Raw genomic sequence first — 17,994 nt, 5'->3', positions numbered from 1 at the left:
AAGTTATAGGCAGCTATAGACCCCCCTCCATGACTCAGAACACCCACTCCTCCTACCTGGATCTACTTGACTCCATTAAGGTACCCCCAACACCCAGATCCTTGGTGACTTCAACTACCCCACCACAGACTGGGTGAACTATTCTTGCACTAATGAACTCACCCAAAGATTACTTGACTTCATCAGTTCTAATGCACTAGATCACCTAGTCATATCCCCCACAAGGGGAGATAACATTCTGGACTTGGTTCTCACAAACATGGCTGACTGCTGCACCACCCCCACAGTATGTTCTTCCCTGGTGAGATCCGATAATCAGACTGTCTCATTCGAAGTTTCTGTCCCATACAACCCCCCCCCCCCCCACACTGTAACCAGACTAAAAACCTTCTCAAAAGCTGACTACAACCTCCTAAGGGAGGGTATCAGTAGCTTCACACAACCTTCCCCCTCAGAGGATTCAGACAACTATGCTGAACAGTACACCAATGCAGCTTACAAGCACCTGTAGAACTGCATGGCATTAGCCATACCCAACAGAAGTAAAACCTGCTCCTCAAGGAAACACAACCCTATCTGGTGGACATCCTCTATCAACAGACTTTGCAACAAATGGAATAAACTGTTGTCCAAGGATAAAAAAGAAACAAATTCAAAATTGGAAAAACTCCCTCCTCAGCCTCAACAAGCAAATTAGATCACTAGTGAAAACTTGCAAAGCCAATTATAAATTGAAACTAAACTCCAAAACAAAGGGAAACCACAAAGCATTCTTCAGTTACATCAGGAACCTCCATGGCAAAGCCCAGGTTTGTTCTGAATTAGTATTTAACGGTACCACTTACACTAATCCTGTTGACTTAGCCAACCTGCTAGCAGATAGGTTCAGCACAAACGTCCCCCCCATCCCCCTCAAAGGCCCATTTGACATCCCTGATACTTGTACCACATCTCACATCTCCATAGATCAGGTGTTAAAGACCCTATCCAAGGCAAAGAACATACCTTCCATGGGACCTGATAGTATCCCAGACTGTATTCTGTGACATTTCCGGCAAGAACTAGCCTCGCCATTGAGCACCCTATTCAGCAACAGAGCCACAGCCTAAGTACAGGCTTCAATCCAGCAGAGTGAAGAACTGTCATTGCTATCCCCTTGCACAAAGGTGGTGACACTAGTGACCCTGGAAGCTATCACCTCCTTAGCTTGACAACTCTGATCTGTAAATCCATGGAGTGTATTATTATAGATCTCATAAACAAGGACATAGGCAATCTCCAAGCACTTGACCCCACCCAGTTCAGATTCATCAAAGGCAGATCTTGCCTGTTGAACCTGCCTGACTTCTTTGAGACTGTCACCAAGGCCCTGGATGAGGGAAAGTCAGTACATACAGCTTACTATGACTTTGCCAAGGCCTTTGACACAAACCCTCACTCAGGCATCATTGAAAAGGTAAGACAACTTGGTGTAAATCCCTGTCTCATCAGGTGAGTGGCCAACTGGCTCACTGATAGGGCAAACAAGGTCAAAATAGGTGCCTCCACCTCTGGCAGCAGACCTGTCACCAGGGTGTTCCCCATGAATCTGTCCTGGCACCCCTACTGTTTGGCATCTACTTCTCAGAGGTCCAGTTAAGGACAAAAGGCCTGTGGCTGACCAAGTTTTCAGATAACTGCAAGTTGTGTGCTGTCATTAACTCCCCAAATGATGTTAGCATACTGCAAGAGGGTCTCATAGCAACAAACGACTGGTGCAAAAGTCATGTATTATCATACCATTTGGCAAAAACATTGCCCCTATTGATTACCACATCAACAGAAACTCCCTAAGCATACAATCTGTGGTGAGAGACCTTTATATTCAGGTTGACAACAATCTCACATTTGACCATCATGTAGCGGCAGTGGTCAGAAAAGCCTTTTACTTGGTTCATCTCATAAGTAAAAGGATTGCATACAGAAAAAAAAGGTTATTACCTCTCTGTACTCCACCCTCATTAGGCCAATAATTGAGTATAACGCCCCATTTCGTCTGCACCTGTTCAAACACCTGCACCAACTGGGAAGGCCACAGAAATACCTCACAAAGAGAATCCATGGCCTCCAACTCCTGCCCTGTGCAGACAGGCTCTAATCACTATCACTCTACTTGGTATTGTACAGATTGCTCCAAGGTGATCTGTGTCTCACCTACAAGGCAATATTGAACCCTGGCCTGCTAGAGAAGATGCTCCATATCTGTAAGTCTAACTCCTTGCACATTACCCACTTGAAAGGCCTAAGACATCAACAAAACCTGCTGGAGAGACAGGGTTGTCTCCCAGAGGCTGCCCCGTCTCTAGAATAGACTTCCCATAGATGTCAAACAGAGTGCCTCACTGACCCTCTTCAAGCACAACCTTGATGAATGGATGGGAAACCACAAATTTGTCCCAGGGGTTTCACCTGTGTCCCTCATTGACAGGGGTGGCAAGTGTTGACCGAGGTTTCTTTTTTGGGGGATAAACACTTGGCTAGGCTTTTAAGGACCCCAGGGCCATTAGCCTAGTAACCTCCTATGATCCTATTATCCTATAACCATATGAAATGCAAAAGCTCAAAACAAGTCTGGTACAAAGATCAAGCTAGATATGAGAAGCAAAATACACTTGTACAAAGAGAAGGAATGAAAACTATACAGGAGCTATATAGAGAATGGAAGGTGTAATGAAAGATATATAAAATAACAAAGTATATAGAGAATGGAAGGTGTAATGAAAGATATATAAAATAACGAAGTATATAGAGAATGGAAGGTGTAATGAAAGATATATAAAATAACAAAGTATATAGAGAATGGAAGGTGTAATGAAAGATATATAAAATAACAAAGTATATAGAGAATGGAAGGTGTAATGAAAGACATATAAAATAACGAAGTATATAGAGAATGGAAGGTGTAATGAAAGATATATAAAATAACAAAGTATATAGAGAATGGAAGGTGTAATGAAAGATATATAAAATAACGAAGTATATAGAGAATGGAAGGTGTAATGAAAGATATATAAAATAACAAAGTATATAGAGAATGGAAGGTGTAATGAAAGATATATAAAATAACGAAGTATATAGAGAATGGAAGGTGTAATGAAAGATATATAAAATAGCGAAGTATATAGAGAATGGAAGGTGTAATGAAAGATATATAAAATAACGAAGTATATAGAGAATGGAAGGTGTAATGAAAGATATATAAAATAACGAAGTATATAGAGAATGGAAGGTGTAATGAAAGATATATAAAATAACGAAGTATATAGAGAATGGAAGGTGTAATGAAAGACATATAAAATAACGAAGTATATAGAGAATGGAAGGTGTAATGAAAGATATATAAAATAACAAAGTATATAGAGAATGGAAGGTGTAATGAAAGATATATAAAATAACGAAGTATATAGAGAATGGAAGGTGTAATGAAAGATATATAAAATAACGAAGTATATAGAGAATGGAAGGTGTAATGAAAGATATAAAAAATAACAAGTATATAGAGAATGGAAGGTGTAATGAAAGATATATAAAATAACGAAGTATATAGAGAATGGAAGGTGTAATGAAAGATATATAAAATAACGAAGTATATAGAGAATGGAAGGTGTAATGAAAGATATATAAAATAGGGAAGTATATAGAGAATGGAAGGTGTAATGAAAGATATATAAAATAACAAAGTATATAGAGAATGGAAGGTGTAATGAAAGATATATAAAATAACGAAGTATATAGAGAATGGAAGGTGTAATGAAAGATATATAAAATAACAAAGTATATAGAGAATGGAAGGTGTAATGAAAGATATATAAAATAACGAAGTATATAGAGAATGGAACGTGTAATGAAAGATATATAAAATAACAAAGTATATAGAGAATGGAAGGTGTAATGAAAGATATATAAAATAACGAAGTATATAGAGAATGGAAGGTGTAATGAAAGATATATAAAATAACGAAGTATATAGAGAATGGAAGGTGTAATGAAAGATATATAAAATAACGAAGTATATAGAGAATGGAAGGTGTAATGAAAGACATATAAAATAACGAAGTATATAGAGAATGGAAGGTGTAATGAAAGATATATAAAATAACAAAGTATATAGAGAATGGAAGGTGTAATGAAAGATATATAAAATAACGAAGTATATAGAGAATGGAAGGTGTAATGAAAGATATATAAAATAACGAAGAGCCAGGAAGGGAGCAGAACCAAAAAGGGACAAGAAAATTGGGTGGAAAGGGTGTGTAAAAAGAAATTTAAAGGGGAGGGGGAGTAGAGCTGCAAGACATAAAAATAAAGTCATGAAATAAGTAATCAGATTTGATGAAGTCAGTGCAATAACTAAAGTGCTCATCCTAATAAATGCTTGATCAAGGAAACTGTCACAGCTGTGGAACACTTGGGAAGGTACTATGGTGAAGTGAGAGGGATTATGTAACTACAAAAGTAAGGTAGTGATGCAAGGGCAAACAAGGAAAGGGGTCAGGAGGAAAGCAGCACATTATAACTAATCAGTCTGCACATGCTCAGTTCACTCTGGCTGGACAAGCTCCTTCTTTGGTAAACTGGACAAAGATGTTGAAATTGTAATTAAATATGTAATTTAAGATAGAACCATGAGCTGCAAAGAACAGTTTATCCAGGATTCAGCATTACAATATCAATCTGTTTGCAGATTCCCAGGATAACTAATTTGGCAAATGGGCAGAACTAAATAAGGAGCGTGTGGTGTTTCAGTTCTCTTGAACTAAATACGGAGCGTGTGGTGTTTCAGTTCTCTTGAACTAAATACGGAGCGTGTGGTGTTTCAGTTCTCTTGCACTAAATATGGAGTGTGTGGTGTTTCAGTTCTCTTGCACTAAATACAGAGTGTGTGGTGTTTCAGTTCTCTTGCACTAAATACGGAGCATGTGGTGTTTCAGTTCTCTGGAACTAAATACAGAGAGTGTGGTGTTTCAGTTCTCTTGCACTAAATACGGAGTGTGTGGTGTTTCAGTTCTCTGAAACTAAATAAGGAGTGTGTGGTGTTTCAGTTCTCTTGCACTAAATACGGAGCGTGTGGTGTTTCAGTTCTCTTGCACTAAATACGGAGTGTGTGGTGTTTCAGTTCTCTTGAACTAAATACGGAGTGTGTGGTGTTTCACTTCTCTTGCACTAAATACGGAGTGTGTGGTGTTTCAGTTCTCTTGAACTAAATACGGAGCGTGTGGTGTTTCAGTTCTCTTGAACTAAATACGGAGCGTGTGGTGTTTCAGTTCTCTTGAACTAAATACGGAGTGTGTGGTGTTTCAGTTCTCTTGAACTAAATACGGAGTGTGTGGTGTTTCAGTTCTCTTGCACTAAATACGGAGTGTGTGGTGTTTCAGTTCTCTGGAACTAAATATGGAGCGTGTGATGTTTCAGTTCTCTGGAACTAAATACGGAGCGTGTGGTGTTTCAGTTCTCTTGCACTAAATACGGAGTGTGTGGTGTTTCAGTTCTCTGGAACTAAATACGGAGCATGTGGTGTTTCAGTTCTCTGGAACTAAATATGGAGCGTGTGGTGTTTCAGTTCTCTTGCACTAAATACGGAGCGTGTGGTGTTTCAGTTCTCTTGCACTAAATACAGAGTGTGTGGTGTTTCAGTTCTCTTGCACTAAATACGGAACATGTGGTGTTTCAGTTCTCTGGAACTAAATACAGAGAGTGTGGTGTTTCAGTTCTCTTGCACTAAATACGGAGTGTGTGGTGTTTCAGTTCTCTGAAACTAAATAAGGAGCGTGTGGTGTTTCAGTTCTCTTGCACTAAATACGGAGTGTGTGGTGTTTCAGTTCTCTTGCACTAAATACGGAGCGTGTGGTGTTTCAGTTCTCTTGCACTAAATACGGAGTGTGTGGTGTTTCAGTTCTCTTGAACTAAATACGGAGTGTGTGGTGTTTCACTTCTCTTGCACTAAATACGGAGTGTGTGGTGTTTCAGTTCTCTTGAACTAAATACGGAGTGTGTGGTGTTTCAGTTCTCTTGAACTAAATACGGAGTGTGTGGTGTTTCAGTTCTCTTGAACTAAATACGGAGTGTGTGGTGTTTCAGTTCTCTTGCACTAAATACGGAGTGTGTGGTGTTTCAGTTCTCTGGAACTAAATACGGAGCGTGTGATGTTTCAGTTCTCTGGAACTAAATACGGAGCGTGTGGTGTTTCAGTTCTCTTGCACTAAATACGGAGTGTGTGGTGTTTCAGTTCTCTGGAACTAAATACGGAGCATGTGGTGTTTCAGTTCTCTGGAACTAAATATGGAGCGTGTGGTGTTTCAGTTCTCTTGCACTAAATACGGAGCGTGTGGTGTTTCAGTTCTCTTGCACTAAATACGGAGTGTGTGGTGTTTCAGTTCTCTTGCACTAAATACGGAGCGTGTGGTGTTTCAGTTCTCTTGAACTAAATACGGAGCATGTGGTGTTTCAGTTCTCTGGAACTAAATACGGAGCGTGTGGTGTTTCAGTTCTCTTGAACTAAATACGGAGTGTGTGGTGTTTCAGTTCTCTGGAACTAAATACGGAGCGTGTGGTGTTTCAGTTCTCTTGCACTAAATACGGAGCGTGTGGTGTTTCAGTTCTCTTGCACTAAATACGGAGTGTGTGATGTTTCAGTTCTCTTGCTTTCCTCAGTTGTTGTTGCTAAAATTACTAGTCAATTATGGACAAACAAATCCATCACTGCACAGTACAAAACGTCATTGCATGGCTTGAGAATGGATATAACAAAGTGTTTCCATTACAAGCTCACTGTGTGCCGGTTAAACTGCAATATCACTAGTTGGAGCTCTATATTAGAAAACTATTAATGCATAAGGCAAAGCTCTGCGATTTGAAAAAACAGACTATGTTATAAAATGGATTAACAGGGACTCTAATACAGGGACTTCACTGTTCACCCAGAGGACTGTGACTTAATTCAACAAAATCACACTGAGCCAACAAAATAAGGCAACTGTGGTAATCGTCACTGCCTAAGGCATATAGTAATGGTTACCGCACTTAAACCAGTGGAGTGGGGGGATAAGTAGCCAGCTGGGTCAGTGTGTATTTCTTGCAACTACTAATTTTTTTCTTAATTGGTCTCAGGAAATGTCAGTATTAGTGCCCTAAGGAGTAGAGAAAACAGTCTAATAGCATGCAGCTTTAGCTAATAACAGGTTCACGAGTCATGCTAAGCCTGTGGGCTGTTTGCCTTCAAGAAGACTGATTCCCATTTGTAACTGAGAAGTGTTCTCCATTTGCTAATATCAGTACAGGAAACTGTTGCAGGCAATATAGTTCTTAGGTTCGCTCATCTCGCTGGAGAAACCACCATTGCTATACGATGCATAAGGCTAAATGGCTACAGGTATAAGTTATAAGTTCTTTTCTGCTTAACACTTTAATATTCAGAATTCTTAATAAAAGTTACAAACCTCCAGTAGCCAATAGACTCATTTTAAGTGGCATATCAAATTTTCCTAGGAAGCCGTTGAAATCTCAAAAAATGCAGACCCAATTTTTCTCTGATAAGTTGTGAGGAATCGTTCAGTAAGCTAGCTTCAGCTTCTTGGAACCATTTACTTAAAGAAATTACTTCAACAGAGAATGGCTGCTGCTGTTTATGAAAGTTTTCAAATTGCATTTGAAAAAGTAATTAAATTCATTGCTTCACTGACACTAAATAGAACAGTTTGACTTTTATATGACACAGCAGGCATTTCAGCATACTGAAATTTGAAATGTTGGGACCCTCTAGACCAAGTCCCAAAAGGCGGGGACTGAATGGCCAAAAGATCCGACTTGTATATTCCAAGCCTGAAATGCCATTTCTCAAAACATTCTCTTTTTCCCAAGGTACAGAGATGTCAGACTTGGTATATGTAAGTTCAGGGGGTGTGGAGACTGCAGCGCGATCTTGCCCCCTCCCTCTTCAAAAAGAAGTTTTAAAAAGAAAAGCGATTCTCGAGATTCGGTCTTTTCTGGGTTTTCAGTCTTTCTTTTGGCTTCTTGGCACTCAACATTTTGAGTGTTGACACTTCGACAGGGAGCTTACATTTCTGATAGTGTGATAGCCTGTACCAGCTGGTGTCTGATTTGCATGCTATACTTTCTCAGTTTTAAAAGAACATTTATTACATGAATATTGTACTTCATTTACCAGAGATCCAAGGATTGATGCAGTACTTTTGTTGTTAAGATTATCTGTTAGTAAATAACATACTCTTTAATGTCACTTTTGCACTGTTTTTGTAAACATCACTATAAATGCTCTTTGTTATACAACATACCTTAACTGTGGGCAGTTGCATGTAATTATATTTCAGTTGTAAAGGTTGTTATATTTGTCTGCTGTTCCCGATCATTTCTGAAAAGTGTCAAAGACCAGTCTCACCTGTCATGTTAACAAACAAACAAACAAAGAATGTATACATTCACCGAAACATAAAACATTGAGACATTTAATTGACCAGATAAACACTTAAAAATGTTAAATATGACTACAGTCTTTTTGCAGGGTGCAAGCTCCTTTCAACCCCCACATGGGAAACAAATACCCACACACTCCCTACTACTTAAATATACCAACTCCAGTACTGTCCCAGAGAATAGGAAAAAATGAACACCCCACATATTTAAGCAGAAAACTGAATAAGGCTGAAATTAGGTAATCGGCAATTGGGTTGAATGCCTGGCCATTAAATGGGCTCTGGAGTCCCAGTGGTACTACTCTTGTGACCAAAAATGTGCACTGCAATAGATGTACCAGAAGAAAGGGGGTAATAATAAGCTTTGCGGTGGGCCTTATCATTGATTCCTTTTACTTCCCAATACATTGTTTTCCTAGTGTCAACCATCATAATGTGAATGGCCTGCCATAGACATACAGACCATTACATTGCATAAAACAGGTAGTTTTAAGCTGGGGGTATCAAATGTAACATAGCATGGTTGTTTCCACTGGGAAATTGTATAATACTGTGATTTCCTATGTGTATGACTGTGTATCATATTTGTTGTTAACCTTTATTTAAAATGCATTGAGTGTTGTTCTTATACCTTGAAGGGGGAAATACTTGTTCTGATGTAAAACGGTCCTCAGATGCAACATGGGTTCACTTAATGGACAGGCTATTAAGCCCAAATCAGAAAGTCAGAAAAGGGAGAGAAAGATGTCAGAGCAGTCAGGAAACATTTGTGAACAGTTGAGTATAAAGCAGAGTATTCCAGCTGATAGGCGTACAGTCAGAGGGATCAGCGAACTGGAAAACAGTCCTGATGATCTTTATATCTGACCTATGAGCAGCGGCTGTATTTTATTTCTGCTTTTTCTTAACTCCAAAGATAAGGTAATATTTTTGATGGGAGGCTACAAAAGTCTTGTTTACACTGCAGAAGTCCCTGGCCTTATCTCAAAACGTTTCTACTTTATAAATCCACAAAGAAATACCAAATATCCGTAAAACAAACCGTTTATTAAAACTGATAAACTGAAGCACTTTCCGAAGCACTTTTCGTTCAAGTAATATACAAACTTCATCAGATGCCATAAAATCAAACAGTACTGTTTAAATAATGTACATAATCCGTCAGCTGGTAAATTAATTAAAAGCATTAAAGGAATATATTCCTTATATCAAATCAGCACATAAATGCCATGCATAATTACAAAATTCTATAAGATACTTAAATCTCCCATTCAGGCATATCAAATAGTTAAAACAAAAACAAAAAAACAAAAAGGAAGCACAGAAAGAAGCAGTCTAACATAACTAGCAGCTACCGCAATATAAACATAAAATAACCCTATTCTTTTAATTCCATTTCTATGTATATATTTATAAAACATATCATTTTCTATGTTTTAATTTATTTATATTATTTATCTATATGCATCTATATATCTTTATACTCAATTATGGGCTGGATAATTGCCAAGTATAGGGGGATTATAACTTCTTTTGCTGTGAAGGCGATGCCTTTACTAAACAAGTGAGCTACACAGAATGCTTTCCTTACAATGGTAGACACATGATGGTCGAAGTTAAGGTCGCTGTCAACCTGTGATCCCAGGTCCCTTACCACTTCATAGGTACTTAGGGTATTGTTGTTGATTTGATAGTGTGAAGGGACATTGTTTGTGCTGAAGGGAATGATGATGCATTTCTTTGCATTCAGTTTGACACTGTGACTAATACACCAGTCTTTGGTCTGTGTGAGACCATTTTGGAGTATACTGACCTCATTTGGGGATTCAATGATTGCACCTAGTTTGCAGTCATCTGCAAACTTGGTCAGCCACAACCCTTTAGTTTTGACCTAAACATCTGAGAAGTGCAGAACAAACAGTAGGGGGCCCAGCATTGACCCCTGTGGCACCCTGCTGGTAACAAGTCTGCTGGTTGATGTGGAGTCACCCGCTTTGTTAGTGTGTGTCTGGTTTGTGAGGCAGTTGGCAACCCATCTTACAACAAAGAGGTTTACATTCAGTTTTCTAAGTTTATCAGTAATGCCTGAATGTGATAGCTTTTGCCAAGTCGAGGTATGCTGTGTGAACAGATTTGCCCTCATCAATGGCCTTGTTCACACTTTCAAAGAAATTCTCCAGATTTAACAGGCAGGATCTGCCATTCACAAAGCCAAATTGGGTAGGGTTCAGGGTTTGGAGGTCACCTATGTCTTTATTTATGAGGTCCATAATGATACATTCCATGGCCTTACAGATGAGTCTCGTCAGGCTTATGGGTCTGTAATTCCCTGGGTCTGTTGCCAGGCCACCTTTGTGGAGGGGAATAACTGCAGCTGTTCTCCATTCTGCAGGAACAAACCCTGTTGTTAGGCTATGATGGAAAAGGGAACATAGTGGGGATGCTTGTTTATGTTTCAGCCTGTTTAGACGATGGCCTGGGATGTCATCTGGAGGGTGCTTTTCCATTGTTGTACCCTTGTCTTTGTTTTCTTGGACAGCAGCGTTTTGCATTTATTGTAGAGTTTGTTGATGCTGGAAGTCCATCATGACAGCTTGATTTTACTTGGGGCTCTGGCTTTGATTCTGTCTGGTACAGCTGAGTTTATGCACTTATGCAAGTGATTGTACAGGGCATTAGTGCAAGCTTCAGAGTAGTTACCACTTTCAGCTTGAGGTGGAGCTTGGAATGCATTTATACCTTCATCTAGGATGGTATAGTTTGCCTTGGTGAAGTTTTGTAGTCTGATTTTACTCTTTGTGAGTTCTGGTGTTAGTGTCAGCTCGAAGGTGACTGATTTGTGGTCAGTTTTAACTAATGAGGGTCCAACAGTTGCAGCCGTGCACCTGTTTGACATGTTGGTGAGGACCAGATCTAGAATGTGTATTTATCTTGTCCAGGTATGGACAATTCGCTCCAGGGCATTTGAATTCACAAAGTCAAGGAAGTTTTGTGCTAGTGAGTTTGGGCTACAGTAGGATTCCCAGTTGATGGTGGGATACTTGAAAACCCGATGACCAGTGTAATTGATAACATTTGTATTGTCTTCAGTTTGGATAAGTAGGGTTCATGGGTGTCGTGACCCATGGAGGGGGACATATAACTGGCTAGGACTTGAATGGGGATCTTACTCACTGTAACCTGGACTTGGAGTAACTCCACGGAGTTGTCCAGTCTAACTAGATGTGAGGTGAATTTATCTCTAATATAGATTGAAACACCACCTCCTTTGGTTTTCACATGTTCCTTTTGTGGTCTAAAGGTGTGGAAGACATTGTATCCTTGTAGGGCCAGGGTACTCTCTGAGGCCTTAAACCAGGTTTCTGTGAAAGCACAGACATCTACATCTTCTAGTGATAAAAGTGCTTCCAGGGAGTGCAATTTTTGGTTTAAGCTCCTAGCATTTAAGAGCATGACCTTTATTTTGTTCTGATTGGTTAATTTCATGTTGGTAATGTTGTTTTCGAGACCTTGCCTAAAAAAGGCATTATGGGGGAGGCAAGTGCCTTTGCCAACAGCCAAAAGCCTAGGGGTGTCAGGTGGAAACCATCTCTGGCAAAGCAGCGAGGTTTGTTGACCATGGCTTCCCAGGCAAAGAGGAACTGGATCCCCTTGGAATGACACCAACAACTAAGCCAGTTATTGAAATCAATCATTTTTTGTTTATACTGTGGCATCATTCTAGGTGAGGGTGGCATGTTCAAGACTCGGGACACATACTCAAAGAGCTCAACCATGTCTCTCTTCATGTAGTCCAGTGAGGTACATCTCAGGTCATTCACACCAACATGAACTATGACAGAGTCATAATGGTACTTGTTGCTGAGAGACCTGAGTGCATGTGTGATTTGGTGAATCCTGGCACTGGGCAGGCAGCTGACTGTGACTTTCTCTTTGTTCAACCTGGTGAGTGGGACATCCGTGTGTCTCACCATTTAATCTCCTTTAACAAGAAAATTTGTTTTTTTAGTATTACACCTTACAGGCTTGGTGGGTAAGACACTGGTGTTGCTATATGTCATGGGTGCTGTGGAGCCTGTGTTAGTGCAGCAGACGTGTTTTGGAGGTCTGTGGTGTTTCAGTAAGTTTTTTGAGAGAACCTCCACATATGTGGATTTACTTGCTTGATGCGTACTATGTGTATGAGTCGTGGTATGTGTATGAGTTGTGGTATGTGTATGAGTCATGGTATGTGTAGTGGTACTAGGTAAATATGTAGTGGTGGGTGAGTTGACAACCTTCTCCGTGTTACTGTTTGACTGAGAGAGAGAGATGGCATAGATTCTAGATTCTTGGTGTAAAACTGTATTATTAGTAGAGGTTTGTCTGTGCACATGAGGCAGTTGCTACATTGCCTCAAGAGACACAAGTCAACAAGGTTGGCAGGAGAAACAAGGGTAGCCCAATTGTCCATAATGCTAGGTTAGAGACTATTGTCATTAGGTGTGGCTATTCAGAAATTATCACAGAGGAGCTCAATGAATGGATATTTCTGCCTGAGTTTAAGGGAAAATTTGTTGAATTTAACTGTTTGGCTTTGGCACATAATTGAGCGGTAGTGCACGGTGATTGAGCGGTAGTGCACGGTGCTGCACGATGTACAAACAAGAAGAAACCTGCTCACATGCAGTGCCTAAATAGAAAAGCTAAAACTTAAAAAACCTCTAACAAAATTCAAAAGGAGCAATGACGATGCTTATTCCAAGTCCTAGACTGGCCTCTCTTTAGCAGTCAGGTGCCAATTAAACACAATTCTCTCACTAAAGTACAGATATGTCCCTTCCAATCCAAGATGGCCTGGAAAATGTGCTCAGAACAAACAAGTCACTACAAAAAGTTTCATTTGACATAAACACAAGTATTATGGTTCTTGTTAGCTGACTTCCTTACATTTTGACCATGTGATTTGGTAACAACATTATTTAATGAATGAATGCCATGATGAATTTTAATTCTGAACAAGTCTGATTACAAAAGGAAGAAAGTACTTCACTTTATTTATTTATTGATATTTAACAAACTAGGTAACTTGAACAAACTATCGAAAAACAAATAACACGGGAGTCCAAACCAAAGGAAGCCAAATGATGAAGTAGAACTTAACACAAATTTATTAATCCAGCCAAAGTCGAATCAAGTTACAGCGTTTTCGCTACTGAAACTTCAGTAGCTTCTTCAGAGTAAAACCAACTGGCGCCAAATTCCTGTTTTTAAAAATTTTTAAAATGACATCACATGTGAAAACAGGAACTAACGCAATTTCCTTTACAAGGACAGCTTACAATCACAGCGCAAGTTTACAAAAAAGCCAAACTAAGAAAAAAAAGTTAAAATAATAAAGGCATCTGCCAAAGAAATTGTGTGTGTGACACATTAACTTAAAACATACTTATTATGCATATTCATGTCAGAACTTACATTTTTTTCATCTACAACACTAACAATATTCACGCAAAATAAAAAAATACTTTTAAAACCTAGATAAACTAGATGAAAAAACAAATGAAACTTAGCACAATGGCAGTGCCCAAATCAATTAATAGACTGCATTGTTCTCTTAAAAAGATGATTGTACATAGAAATTAACACTAAAAAAGTGTAATGTACTGTGGAATTTATACTATAAAAATCTTAGTTTAGTAGAAATATATAGAAATAGGGTCTTAAAAGGACTAGAAATTTAGTCCTAAAAGTTTTATAGGAACATTATAGATACCAAACCTAATCCATTACGTTGTACCCCAAATATGAACCCAAAGAGAATGTCTTAATCACTGACTATAAAGCCCACAGTGAAACTCCACTATGTTCATAAATACCAGTCAAGACTATTTATTTCCAACCTCCTATTTTAAACTATTAGGGTGGCTTTTGAAATGACAGGTAATAGGGTCCTGGTGTAAAGCCTTTGTTATCTCATATAACTTTTGAGTTTGAGAATACAAGAAATATTACAATGTTCGTTAAGACCAGGACTGTTGAAAGCTTCCGATTTTATTTGCCACTCTAATTCCTTGTTTTCTAGAATCAAAGCATTAGGACCACCCCGAATGTTGTATGGGACATGGTCTATAGCTACAAAGTGGAAGCTGTGGCCTGCCTGATTTATAATATGCTTTGCCAAGGCGTTGTCTTCTTTCTTTTTCTTAATTGCATAAATATGTTGGTAAATTCTATCTTTGAATCTTTGATCTGTTTTACCAACATAATATGCTGGACAACAGTCACAAATGGCCAAGTAAATATTGATCTTGAATTACAATCCATTTTATGGAAAATGTTATATTTCTTACCTCTAATTTGAAACGTAGAACCTGTTCTTATATATTTACACCAGTTACAGTGACCACATAAAAATATACCCTTCTGTTTTGAGGAGAAATCTTGTACTTTATTTCTTTCTAGTAAACCTTTCAAGTTGTTACCTCTCCTATAAACTATTAAGGGTAGACTGTCTAGTTTCTCAGAAAGTTGAGCATTATTGGTAATAAAATACCAGATCTTATATATAATAGATCTTATAGAAGTGGAGTCTTTATTAAAGGTGGTAATGAAACTGGTTGTGAATTTAAGTCCTATGTTACCTAAATCACTTTTGCTTCCACTTTCATGTGTTCTTAAGCTGGTTTCAAGTGGGCTAGTATCTACCATAAGTGTATTTGAGATGTCTATACAAGTAGACTTACTACTATCTAACAAAGGTGTGTATAATCCAGACTCTCTTTTATATCTAACTTCTTGTGAAATTCTAAAATTAAAGAGTCAGGGTAATCTCTACTAGAGAACATCCCTCCAAGTGTAGTACATTCTTCTTCAAAGCTTTCAATTGTGCTACACATTTTTGAAGCCCTGGTTAACTGACCCTTGACTATAGATCTTTTTTGTCTATAAGGGTGCAGGCTCGAGAAATGAAGAAATTAATTACAGTAAGTTGGCTTTCTGTAAATAGATGATGAAAAACCACCTCTTATATTATCTTTCACGAGCCTGACATCAAGGTAATCTATCTCTGTAGTTGAAAACTGATATGTAAACTTGAAGAAATTAGTTGTACTGTTCAAGTATTCTACCAGGGCCACAGCGTCAACACTGTTTCCTTTGAATAAGATGAAGATGTCGTCAAGATACCTGGTGTAATAGGAAACTTGATGTTTAAACTCACAATTGTGTGTTATAAATTGTTTCTCCCAATACGCCACAAATATATTTGCAACACTAGAACCGCAGGGCGAACCCATTGCGATACCCTGTGTTTGCAAATAATATTGCTGTTCGAATAGAAAAAAATTGGAAGATAAAATGATGTCTAATAGTTCAGAGACAGTGTCTATTTCTGTCAGTGAAGCTCCTAGATCACGAAGTGTATTACTGACCCATTCAATAGCCTCAGTGTGTGGTATCGAGGTATATAGGTCGACTACATCAATAGTAAGGAAGTTGTACGCTTGGTCAAATAAGATGTTGTTAATATCTCGAAGAAATGACCAAGAGTCCTTACAAATGTGGGGGATCAGCTTCAGGTATTTGCTCAAAATTTTGTCTACCAGTCGTGCGCAGGGGTGGGTCATAGATAACCTACCATCCACCAAGGCCCTCAAAGGAGGATTTGTGAGGTTTTTGTGAATTTTTGGAATTCCAAAAATCACTGGTACCTCGGGGAACGTGATGTCTATATAGTGGTAGGTTTCTAAGTCAATTTTTCCAGCTAGGAATAAATCCCTAAAGTACCCCCTATTCCTAGAGTAAGTTATGTTCATTTCATTCTTAGATGACAAAGTATATGCTGGATTATCTAAGACAGCTGTCATCTTTTCTCTATAGTCATTGTTATCTAAAATGACTAATCCACCCCCTTTATCTGGTTTTAATACTCTAACTGGTAGGCTGCATAAATCGTTTAATAACACCATCTGTTCTTTAGATGTGTTATTCTTCTTAGACCCTGGTTGGGTTTTTTGATTCTTGTACAAGTATCTGAAGTCTGCCTCACAAGCTCTTTCAAATAAAGTTAGGTCTGGATGTAACACTGGATTAAATACACTAGGTAGTTTAAGGTTGCAATTATGTTGTAATGTAGTGTTAGGGAACAGTATATCAAGATTTAATTTACGCACAAAGCTTTTTAAATCTATAATAGTTCTAGTGAGGTCAAAAGACTGGCTAGGTACAAAGGGGTTACCAAGAGCTAAAAGGTCAATCAACCTTTGATCAAGTGTGACACTAGAAAAATTGTAGACCTTAAAGTCCCCTTTACTGTTGAGGAGAATCTTTAGGTTATTAACATCAGGTTCGTCAACAGCATTGTCCCGACTCAGTTCTGATATCTGTTCCAACTCCTGGTTTTGTAATTGAACTGGCGGTTGTTGTTGTAATGTCCTAAAAAATTGTTATTATTGCTGTTGCTGTCGCCTTGGTTCGCTCCTCCATGTTGATTGTGCAAAGGGGGATGAAAGTTATTATTTTTATTCGCCTTTATTCTGTTACTTCGTCTAGGCCCTTGTTCTAGGTCTAAGTCTTGTTCTTCAGTAATGACATCCAAATTGGTAGTAGTTTGTTGACCAAGACCCTCTTGGTTACCAATAGCCACTTCTTGAGACCCCATATTGTCCATGTTGGATTTGGGTAAAAACAACTTAGGGTAGGCTTTACCCTGTTGATATGAAAGTCTGTCTCTATTGAGCTTTTTAGTTTTAATAGTTTTTAATTTAACCAAAAGGGCGTCTATTCTATTAAATATCCTAGTGTAGTCATATTTATATCTAATAAAATCAAGGTCAAGTTTAATTAAATTGTCCAGTTGGTTGATCTCATTTGTGAGAGATGTAATACACATTGAATAGTGTTTAATCAGCAATTCAAGTAACTGTGAACCTTGAGAATCGAAAAGAGTTTTAAGTTCAGTTAGGAATGTTTCGTCAATAAACAGCCCTGTAGGTGCAAAAGAACTACAGAGCCCCTTAGGTATGATATGGTCATGCAAACATTGCTTGAAGTAAGAAACCTCAAGCTGAAGTTTTTTAAGTTTTACTAATTTAAAGTCCATTACTTTTAAATTGTCTGCAATATTGTTAGTTTTGTTATTAACCATACCCGTTCTCGTTGCCGGTGGTTCCTGTATATGATGTTGAGTGAAGAGAAACGCGTCAGTTTCGTTAATCCACTCATTGAGTACAGGAACTCCTATAAGCGTAGAGTTCGGGTTACCAATAGAAGATTGAACTGCTGATGGAACCATACCCAAGTTAGCAGCCTGAAGTTCATTTGTGAAAACCTGATGCTCATTTATAGAGACCGATGCTGAGGTTTTACCAGAAAAGGTGGTCGGAAGAGGTTGCGCTGCTGGAATTAAGAAGCTGCTGGAGCCAGAAGACTGCAAAAGTTCACCTTGCTGTGAGCGAATGGAATCAGTCCGTATCTGTGTAGTGCTACTGGATATCCTCTCATCCAGAGAGTCCAGGCGTTTGTTAAGTGAGTCCAAACGTTGAGA

General features: G+C 38.5%; 1 protein-coding gene across 1 annotated transcript in view; it reads left to right on the top strand.

The window, feature by feature from the left end:
* LOC122804652 (inter-alpha-trypsin inhibitor heavy chain H3-like) overlaps nt 1-17,994 on the top strand; it is a 1,432,534-nt gene that overhangs the window by 946,108 nt on the left and 468,432 nt on the right. The gene's annotated exons all lie outside the window — the stretch shown is intronic.

This window comes from Protopterus annectens, chromosome 6.part0 (assembly GCF_019279795.1).
Source record: "Protopterus annectens isolate FY-2018-M chromosome 6.part0, PAN1.0, whole genome shotgun sequence".
Classification (NCBI taxonomy): domain Eukaryota; kingdom Metazoa; phylum Chordata; order Ceratodontiformes; family Protopteridae; genus Protopterus; species Protopterus annectens.
Note: the sequence above shows the minus strand (reverse complement) of the source record. Positions and strands in the feature narration are given on the sequence as shown.